At 39.4% G+C, this 11,534-nt stretch overlaps 1 non-coding gene across 1 annotated transcript; it reads left to right on the top strand.

Moving 5' to 3' along the window:
• Window positions 1–385: 385 nt before the first annotated feature.
• Trnas-cga (transfer RNA serine (anticodon CGA)) lies at window positions 386–460 on the top strand. The gene has a single exon. It is a non-coding gene; the product is annotated as a tRNA-Ser (tRNA).
• Window positions 461–11,534: the final 11,074 nt, after the last annotated feature.

Raw genomic sequence — 11,534 nt, 5'->3', positions numbered from 1 at the left:
TTCGCAGGAGAGCTTCTGTAAAGTTTGGAAGGTAGGAGGCGAGGTACTGGCAGAAGTAAAGCTGTGAGTACCGGGCGTGAGTCGTGCTTCGGTAGCTCAGTTGGTAGAGCACTTGCCCGCGAAAGGCAAAGGTCCCGAGTTCGAGTCTCGGTCGGGCACACAGTTTTAATCTGCCAGGAAGTTTCATATCAGCGCACACTCCGCTGCAGAGTGAAAATCTCATTCTGGAAACATCCCCCAGGCTGTGGCTAAGCCATGTCTCCGCAATATCCTTTCTTTCAGGAGTGCTAGTTCTGCAAGTTTCGCAGGAGAGCTTCTGTAAAGTTTGGAAGGTAGGAGGCGAGGTACTGGCAGAAGTAAAGCTGTGAGTACCGGGCGTGAGTCGTGCTTCGGTAGCTCAGTTGGTAGAGCACTTGCCCGCGAAAGGCAAAGGTCCCGAGTTCGAGTCTCGGCCGGGCACACAGTTTTAATCTGCCAGGAAGTTTCATATCAGCGCACACTCCGCTGCAGAGTGAAAATCTCATTCTGGAAACATCACCCAGGCTGTGGCTAAGCCATGTCTCCGCAATATCCTTTCTTTCAGGAGTGCTAGTTCTGCAAGTTTCGCAGGAGAGCTTCTGTAAAGTTTGGAAGGTAGGAGGCGAGGTACAGGCAGAAGTAAAGCTGTGAGTACCGGGCGTGAGTCGTGCTTCGGTAGCTCAGTTGGTAGAGCACTTGCCCGCGAAAGGCAAAGGTCCCGAGTTCGAGTCTCGGTCGGGCACACAGTTTTAATCTGCCAGGAAGTTTCATATCAGCGCACACTCCGCTGCAGAGTGAAAATCTCATTCTGGAAACATCCCCCAGGCTGTGGCTAAGCCATGTCTCCGCAATATCCTTTCTTTCAGGAGTGCTAGTTCTGCAAATTTCGCAGGAGAGCTTCTGTAAAGTTTGGAAGGTAGGAGGCGAGGTACTGGCAGAAGTAAAGCTGTGAGTACCGGGCGTGAGTCGTGCTTCGGTAGCTCAGTTGGTAGAGCACTTGCCCGCGAAAGGCAAAGGTCCCGAGTTCGAGTCTCGGTCGGGCACACAGTTTTAATCTGCCAGGAAGTTTCATATCAGCGCACACTCCGCTGCAGAGTGAAAATCTCATTCTGGAAACATCCCCCAGGCTGTGGCTAAGCCATGTCTCCGCAATATCCTTTCTTTCAGGAGTGCTAGTTCTGCAAGTTTCGCAGGAGAGCTTCTGTAAAGTTTGGAAGGTAGGAGGCGAGGTACTGGCAGAAGTAAAGCTGTGAGTACCGGGCGTGAGTCGTGCTTCGGTAGCTCAGTTGGTAGAGCACTTGCCCGCGAAAGGCAAAGGTCCCGAGTTCGAGTCTCGGTCGGGCACACAGTTTTAATCTGCCAGGAAGTTTCATATCAGCGCACACTCCGCTGCAGAGTGAAAATCTCATTCTGGAAACATCCCCCAGGCTGTGGCTAAGCCATGTCTCCGCAATATCCTTTCTTTCAGGAGTGCTAGTTCTGCAAGTTTCGCAGGAGAGCTTCTGTAAAGTTTGGAAGGTAGGAGGCGAGGTACTGGCAGAAGTAAAGCTGTGAGTACCGGGCGTGAGTCGTGCTTCGGTGGCTCAGTTGGTAGAGCACTTGCCCGCGAAAGGCAAAGGTCCCGAGTTCGAGTCTCGGTCGGGCACACAGTTTTAATCTGCCAGGAAGTTTCATATCAGCGCACACTCCGCTGCAGAGTGAAAATCTCATTCTGGAAACATCCCCCAGGCTGTGGCTAAGCCATGTCTCCGCAATATCCTTTCTTTCAGGAGTGCTAGTTCTGCAAGTTTCGCAGGAGAGCTTCTGTAAAGTTAGGAAGGTAGGAGGCGAGGTACTGGCAGAAGTAAAGCTGTGAGTACCGGGCGTGAGTCGTGCTTCGGTAGCTCAGTTGGTAGAGCACTTGCCCGCGAAAGGCAAAGGTCCCGAGTTCGAGTCTCGGTCGGGCACACAGTTTTAATCTGCCAGGAAGTTTCATATCAGCGCACACTCCGCTGCAGAGTGAAAATCTCATTCTGGAAACATCCCCCAGGCTGTGGCTAAGCCATGTCTCCGCAATATCCTTTCTTTCAGGAGTGCTAGTTCTGTAAGTTTCGCAGGAGAGCTTCTGTAAAGTTTGGAAGGTAGGAGGCGAGGTACTGGCAGAAGTAAAGCTGTGAGTACCGGGCGTGAGTCGTGCTTCGGTAGCTCAGTTGGTAGAGCACTTGCCCGCGAAAGGCAAAGGTCCCGAGTTCGAGTCTCGGTCGGGCACACAGTTTTAATCTGCCAGGAAGTTTCGTAGAGGTTATTGTTAGTCAGGGCCATTCTTTTGTAGGGATTTTTGAAAGTCAGATTGCGTTGCGCTAAAAATATTGTGTGTCAGTTTAGTGTTGATCAGAATAGGTAAAGAGTGAAATGTCTGAGTATGTTCAGTTCTGCTCAGCTGTTTGAAAATCAAATAATGTAAGAGGTTTATCAGCACAGTAATTTAATAATTTTTCTAAGGGGACGTTTAATATGGCGACCCTACCAGGATTCGAACCCTGAATCTTCTGATTTTTTCTTGTAGTGTATCCATTGTTTATTGCTAGCGCGTAATTATAGAGAGAATTTCCTTTGTAGTTGTAGTTTTTCATTGTTGTACAGTAAAACAGTTGTGGCATGCATGTAGATTTGCACCAAGTATTTCACAGCTGCACTTGCAATTAACTAGATATTATTTTCAGTGCTATATTAATGTGTTTTCTTATTTTTGCTCTTCAAATTGTGCTTTTATTGTTATGGTGTGAAATACGTGATAATTATGGTGTGTGAAAAACGTAACACTAGGCTCCAAAGTAAACTGAGAAATGACAGTGAAGACGAAAGCTGTGTGTTAGCGCCACCGTGTAATGAATTAACTAAAGTTTCTAAGTAGTAATTTGGTAATTATGCATAGGGAAATGGAGTGGGCTGCAAATAATGGTGTAGACAGAGAAACAATTAGTGAACAGGGAAGCATTATCGAACGATCGGTCAGCAACAGCTCGCCTCAGGAATCCGAAATGAGAGGACACAATATTGAAAATACTGTAGATTCAGGTTTTTCGTCCTCGCCGTTTTCTCAAATAAGTCAAGACACATTTTCTGCTTTTGGAACAAAATCTTCAAAAGTTAGACACAATGGAACAAAATCTTCAAAAGTTAAACCCCACACTTGAACAAACACGTGAAGATTTAACTACTGAGTAACATAAAATCGATTCGAAATGTCAAAAAATCTGTAATGACGTAAAAACACAAATTTTTTAGCATTTCCAACCTATTTTTTTGCGTCATGAAAATGCATTACAGAATCACGAAGCAGCCGTAAAGGAACTGCAAACTATTGTTCATCAAAATCACGACACCTTGCAAGCTAAAAACGACTCATTTGCATCTACCGATTCGGTTACGCAACTTGCAAAAACTCAGGAAAACTTAAAGGACACGGTAGATACGATTTCAACACAAATGGACACTCTGAAACTTGGTTCAGAAAAACACACTGAGGAAATAAGTTCACTATCTGAGAAAGTAGCCGAACTTTCGGATCAGTTCACTAACTTATCTACAAAGGTAGATGATGATCTGAGTGACACAAGACCTGTAGCCTTCACTGACAGAGAAGAGTATGAACAAATTAAGAAATTCAAACAAAATCAGAATCAAATTAATATGCAACACCAAAGAGTGATCCGGGAAGTACAAGATCAGTTGGCACAAGTAATACAAAAATTACATATTTCAGAGGACACTCGCGCTCCAACACAGGAAGAGGGACTTAGAAATATGGAAAAGCCACAAAATAATAACACAGGGCACTTCGGAAATTATGAAAGAAATTGGCAAGGTACACCGAATTTTGAGATGGAACCGCCGTAACGACGTAACAATGACCGACATGCGACTCGCCGACATGATGATTTTAACTATAAGATGTTTATTACTAAACGTAAATTCAAAACATTTAAGAATTCCGGCAACGACATTCATCCACAAGCATGGCTTCATCAATTCTCTCTTTGTTTTCCTCCCAACCGGTCATTAGAGCACAAGTTAGAAATTATGTGTGGCTACTTAGAGAATGAACCAGCTGTAAAAATGCGATCGGTCATTCACGATTGTCACAGTGAAGGAGAATTTTATCATGCCTTCCTCTCAGCATATTGGTCTCAAGCTACCCAAAACCAAGTAAAAAATAGCACCATAATGATGACACATTTCGAACAATCTGAATTTTCCAGTCTTGCGAAATATTTTGAAGACATGTTGCACAAGAATCCATACCTGTCAAACCCTTACAGCCTCTCAGAACTCATTCGCATTTGCTTAATCAAATTTCCTGAACATTTACGACATTTGATGTTGGCAGGACGTTGCAAGGACGACATTGAAGCTTTTCAGGGACTGTTACAAGAATTGGAAATTGATACTGACAATCGCGGGACGCGAAAACAGGAACACAACTACAGGTCACATCTGTCACAATTCTGCGATGAAAGAAATAATAAGTGGACACAACAAGGCTATTCTTACAACGCAAATCGTGAACAAAACAGACACCACCCATATGACAACCACTGGCAGAGTAACAGTTACAGAGAAAGATCTCATTTCCGTAGTAATGAATATGACAGAGACCATCATAGAAACAGACAATATGGCAACCAGAACTATTATTATCACGGGAGACAAAATAACTTCTGACGCAACTGTCCACCGTGCAGTGATAATTCTGGGAGAAATTGCCCACCACTTAACTAACAAGAAAGAAACTACAGGAACTACCGACATGACGACAGACGATATAATCATAACGACAGACCCCAATTTCATCAGAACTGGGGGGATTCAAACAGGGCTGGACCCTCTCGGCAAGGTGAATTTGTAGAAGTTAGGTCTCCTAATCCCAATAACGACACATGTCAACAAAGAGACAAACAATGACTCACACCGCAGGCAGCCACGTGCGCCGGCTAGCTCAGCGAAAAATAGCATAGACGCTAACCTTGAGAAAAATTTTAGCATTCCTTACCGACGTATACAACATGATAATTGCTTTGAAGTTGAAAATCTGCCCACTAGGAAGAGTTTAGGACTGCACCACATTTCACATGTAAAACCGTTTATTGAAAGATAATCTGCTTTTTAACTTTGTCTTTGCCATAAAACTTTTCACTTCACGTTACTAGCATGCTTTGTCTGACTTAGAAACTGTTAACATGCAACAATGTTTGAAGTTAAATATCCAGTCAAGAACCAAGAGAGCTTATTTATACAGAAATTACGGATGCATTGTTATAGTGAACAGACGACACAGTGTTGTTATTTGTACATTCTTGCTTGTTAGTTGCACGATTACGTAATGACTATAAGGCTTACATACTTATAACATAAACCAGTACTGCTCATGAGATTTTACTGCACCAGTTGGTTTACTTGAAAATACATTATGGATTTTAAGTGCTTTCTGAGAGATACCAGATGACACAGTGGTTAGTTTATTTGACAGCTACACGATTATATCACGACGCTACTAATAAGCGACACAATTTATATTATTGCTTTTGCGCTGTATCTGTCTTATATCTGTACAGTTTTTCTGAATTCTTCTGGAAAGTAAAACATGTTTTAGTAGTAACTTTTGTGGTATAGCTACAATGAGACAGACTTTTCCCTAGCACAACAGTACGTTACATTATAGTACTTTCTTGATCACGGTACTGTACGTAATAACTACGATATCTATAAGCATAGCATTTCGCTTTTGTTTATTACGAGGTAAGTACATTGACTTCTACAGAACTTTGCTCACGGACGATGATAATTACTACACTGAGCACATTTTTACCGTGAAGTGGTGACAGAGATTATCTTACAACAAGGCGCACAGTTTAGCGCTGCAGTACACGTATTTGAGTGATTAACTTTGTACTTAAAACATTTATTTTTAAAGATTTTTGAATTACAATGCTACAAAGGTTTTCTGTGATACATTTCATTCCATTGCTGTAATCTTTAAAGAATGAAAGTATAATTACATTAATCCCCAGGGGGGTACACGCTTACTTTGTGTACCATGTGTTTGGCAAGCACAAGGAGCTCTAGCTAATATGGTATTTGCTTATACAACTTTAAACATCGGTACCATATTCCTCCAACACAGAATTACGCAGCTATCTGATTATTTAACAGAGAAAGAAACATTTTTTTACTATGTCAGTGACAGATGTTTACGTAATTACACAGTTGGATAACTTCACACTTACGAAATTGAATTTTATATGCACTTTGTGAACTGTTCATATTCTTTTCGGAACCTTTGTGATACTATGAGAGCTTTGAATTATGTATTTGGTATGGGATCATGATTTTTAAAGTACGTTTGAGGTAGATGACACTATCGAAATGAGCAGAGAACTGTTTTTAGGATTTGAAATTATTGCAGAAAGCTACGACGTTTTTGAGATTTGGCTGAGTTTTTCTGATATTATTACGATGACGATGTGTATTATGCTGCTGAGGTATGTTTATGATCAATAAGATGATCCTACCATATATGAGGAATGTGATTATGTGTTTATATGTATATGAATAATGAATGGAAGTTAGGGATTCTGGTTTGTAAAAAAGAATGTTGGAAACCAAGAATCGTACTTTAAGAGTTATGAAATGTGTGTAAATGCGTGAATGTATCATAATGCCGGCGAAAATTTTTGGACACTGTCATATTTATAGGCTTTTGTTTCTACAGATTTGTAATGCAAATATTTCGACCTGTGAAATATTGTTTGTATCAAACTGTCACTGTAGCGGAAACTGATGTTGTAAATATTTCGGTAAGGAAGGTAGGTCACCTTGACGTAATGCACTGTAAGCACCCAGCTGTGCGACAGTCGCCTGGAAAAAAAGCCATTAGTGTGTGGCTTTCAGAGGCACAGGTGGAGAAAAAAAATTATCCTCGCTATCGACATTTCTTTGTAGAAAGCATCGCAAATAGGACACGCTTGAACTTGAAAACATATGATTATACTGTGGATCTCTTAATTTATGATATTTACTAAAATGCCTAATGAAATGATGAGAAACATTTTACATCTATTGTCTTTCTAGTTGAGAAATTGCTCATTTTGTTTAATATCTAGTTTCTAGCTGCACTGCAGCATTGGTTAAAATAAAATTTAATAGATTTATTAATATAGTTATTTTATGCCTACAGATCCAATAAATAATAATTTTATGATCTAATTCAAAAAAACTAGGGAGCACAAAAAGACATTTCCTTTCACAGGAATTGCATACATAATTTTTGTCAATGACTGGGAAACTTTTTAGTAGTGAAAGTTAAGGTGATGCATCACTCTAGTGTTAAGATCTGATATAAGTATTAGACATTTCATATCTTTACTGTAATATTTTTTCTGCTTGAGCTTTATCATGTTTAGGTATAAGTTATTGCATTTTTTTGCTGCTGTTTGCCAGGCATAGTTCTAATGAATTTTACCTTGTGTTAAGCCAGTTTTACTTTTCTTGTTTGGTGCGCATTGCCTTATATTAGTTGTAATATTGCATTTGCTTTGCTAATTTAGATATACTGCTGCTTGCATTGCAGATCTGCATTTTTGTCATTGCTGTTTGTGTTAATTTTTTGTACTGCTGCATTGCCTCGTCCCTTAGTATATATATCTGAGCTCAGTGGATTTAAGTTGGCTTAAGATAGGGTAGGCTACATAAGAGAACGAGCTGTGATGAATTGGAAGAAATGCTATAAGAAAATGGTTTGGCCAAAAAAGTAGTGTACAGTGGAGAAAAACTATTTTTGAAAGAGGATGTGCACAGAATACAGTAAGCATGCTTGGATAGGATTTTTTTGGTGGAAACAAATCTTGAAATAAGAGGAAAGATCTACGGAATGAAGTTTTGGGTTGGACTGCAGTACCAAATGTCACACTGAAAACAAACCCTGTCCTGTACTTTTGTGTTATTATGCTACGTGAATTTGTGTTTTTCCTGTCTTTTACATTGTAGAATTTTTCTGATAATATGTTATTTACTTTGTAAAGATATTTAGACATTATTTATTCTGTTTTGTCTTAATGCTCATGTGTGAAGTGGATGTTTCAAAAGTTATTCTGATCTTTTATGTATGTACTTACGTCATAATCCTTGTAACAATGATGTGCATGTTTATTTCTGTTCTTTTGTAAAGCCTGTTTTACTACAAATCTTATCTGTATTGTTATGTTCTTTAATGATGTATTTTGTACCTTTGTTATTGTATTCTTACATTATAAAATTGTAATTGACACCAATTCATCAAATTATGTAACCTGTAAGTTACATTTCACTGCACACGTTTCTGTTGGTCATAGTATGTGGACAGTATGTGAGAAGTAGGGACTGATAGTGTTTGCACGTGTGTTAATAATTCATCAAGGGACTGGTTAACAGCATTGCTGGTTCTAAGGACAATTAAAAAAACTTTGTGAGTGCACAAGTGGTGGTTTATGGACTTGCTATATTCTCCACAAGACTCTTCGATGGTGATTGTGCACCTGCACAGTCGCAACAGATGGCTGCTAGCCGTCTCTACAAGGACTACAGTGGGTCTACACCTTTGATGACTCACCAGTACCATTATTTCTATAAGGACTGCAGTGGGTCTGCACCTCTGGTGGCCCACCAATACCATAATCTCTACCAGGACTACAGCGGGTCTGCTCTGTGATAACCTACCTACCAATATTCTTCAAAACTTCGACTGACTCTGCTGTGGGTTTGCTCTGTTGTGGCCCATTACCTGTCTGCATGTCAAGAGTTAGCACTGTCTTTCCATTGGAAGGACAACACTACTTGTTCAAGACTGCATGGAAATCCACTACTTCCATGTTCATTTTCTTTTACTGCTCAGACTTTCAGAAAAGAAACACTGAAATTTTACTGTGATGAATGATCAGGACTGTCTTTATGGACTGTGAGGAAATTTTAGCTTTTGACCAACATTGTATCAATAAGTGTATGCATTTGATTTCTTTCTTATTGTAATTATGAAAATTTTTTTCAAATCTGTTTCGGCCACTGCCCAAAACAATTTGTAAATTTTTTTGTGGGGAGCATTGGGGCTATGTATGTAGGCTGTTTAGGTTTTTATATTGGTGACGACATGTAGCGCTCTATATGAAAATCACTGACTGTGCTGTGTGCAGTCTGAGGCTGGTCGGCATTGTTGCAATATTCGCCATTGTAGTTTTGGGCAGTTGGCTGTTAACAGCGTGTAGAGTTGCGCAGTTGGAGGTGAGCCGCCAGCAGTGGTGGATGTGGGGAGTGAGATGGCGGAGTTTTGAGAGCGGATGATCTGGACAGCGACAGTACATTTGTAAGACTGGATGTCATGAACTACTATATATATATTATGACCTTTGAACACTATTAAGGTAAATACATTGTTGATTCTCTATCAAAATCTTTCTCTCATTTGCTAACTATGCCTATCAGTAGTTAGTGCCTTCAGTAGTTTAGAATCTTTTATTTAGCTGGCAGTAGTGGCGCTCGCTGTATTGCAGTAGTTTAAGTAACGAAGATCTTTGTGAGGTAAGTGATTCATGAAAGGTAGAGGTTATTGTTGGTCAGGGCCATTCTTTTGTAGGGATTTTTGAAAGTCAGATTGCGTTGCGCTAAAAATATTGTGTGTCAGTTTAGTGTTGATCAGAATAGGTAAAGAGCGAAATGTCTGAGTACGTTCAGTTCTGCTCAGCTGTTTGAAACTCAAATAATGTAAGAGGTTTATCAGCACAGTAATTCATTAATTTTTCTAAGGGGACGTTTCAGACATGGTTAATTTCACGACATTTGCTATGAAACTGAGAGTTCTAAATTAATTTTACATACCGGGCAGGCCAATGTAAAGTTCATAAAATCCACAATAAACTTTATAATACAAAATGAATGATTTGACGTAAGCAATAATGGTATGGAGTGAAGAAATAATCCTCAAGCATTGCCTCTATAAATCATCCACGAATAGCTTTTCAATGTTTTTCACAGCAAAGCTTTTGCTAATACTACATATATATAGTTCAATTTGAGAGCAATTACTTACATGAAAGTAATTTTCTTTTTCATTTTAACAAGCATTCTTTTGTAACATACATAGCTCTCCTTTACATTAACTACTGTTCATAGCTCTAGCATAATAAAGAACTGTGAATATGCTTCCTAAACGGAGTCTTGGAACAGTTACAGAAATAATCATGGCATAATTACGGGATATTAGTCCTGGAATAAACATACATGAAAAGCGAAGCATATCTTTCACAACACAAGACTCACATATAGGTCATCCTGTTGATAAACGACGTATCTATTTGTCTGTATATGAAGAGAAGAATGCTTGCTCTTTTATATTTCTTAACTTACCAGGTCGATAGCGAGCACATGCTCATCATCAGCAGTCTTATATTTTACATACAAACCTTCACAGAAGTTTTTTAAAATAATCCGTTAATTTTACATGCTTTCTACCACAATCTGATATTACTGTAAAGACATCTTCTTTGTCAACAAAATGTGTCATTGATATTATAAAGCACAATTTGCCTCATTTACAGCAATACCACAATTTGCTATAAAACATAGAGAATTAACAGAACATTTGAAAAATTTCTATAGAGGCTTACAAGTAAAAAAGTGAAACAAGTAAAATGAGTATGTGCTGGATGTCAGACGGTTAAGTTGAAAAATATAAAAACCAAACAGCAGTGTTTATAACCACAAATATTATTAAAATGGATGTACATAAATATGTTCTTACTTCCTCCGATATTTCTGGACTGATCTGAATTAAACTTGGTACACAAATCACATACTGTCTGGAAGGAATCACTGTGGTAATGCGAACCATCTACCTATCAAAGAGGTTGGGGTGGGGAAATTAAAGTAGTGTGCCTACGACGCGATAATACCCATACTTTAGTGCTACAGTATTTTAGAATGAAAGCACTTAGCGACTTGCAACAATCGTAACATATAATTTCAACTCGTTACGAAACTTCTTCTCGCTGGTAACCCCCACAAAGTGATGAAAGAATAAACGTTTATCCCTTAAAAGTTTCCACTATTCATGCAATAAAAGCCTCATAAAGCATGATGTCTTAATTTATTACTTCGTTACTAATAACTCTACTCGCAGTACTTTTCGCAGGATGTATCCACGTACGCCACTGATTGCACCTACAGAAATGTAACATGCAACGAAACATAGTTCAAGGAATACGGCGTCATAAATATTGAGCTGCGTGAAAATGATAATGCAGGGCGAACGTCGCTAGTGATGCAGTATATGTGTACAAATACGCATGAAATACGTGAAATGTGTGAAATATATTTGACATGTGTTTAAGCGGACAAAGCAACGGAGAAACCGCTCATCCCAAATCCCTGGAATGAATTCAAATTTGATATACATATTAATTACGCTCTGGAAAGAATACTGTGGGGGTAAGAACCATCAGCCAAGTATT

The sequence above is a fragment of the Schistocerca serialis genome, chromosome 4 (genome assembly GCF_023864345.2).
Source record: "Schistocerca serialis cubense isolate TAMUIC-IGC-003099 chromosome 4, iqSchSeri2.2, whole genome shotgun sequence".
Lineage (NCBI taxonomy): Eukaryota > Metazoa > Arthropoda > Insecta > Orthoptera > Acrididae > Schistocerca > Schistocerca serialis.
This window is presented reverse-complemented; position numbering and strand designations above follow the sequence as displayed.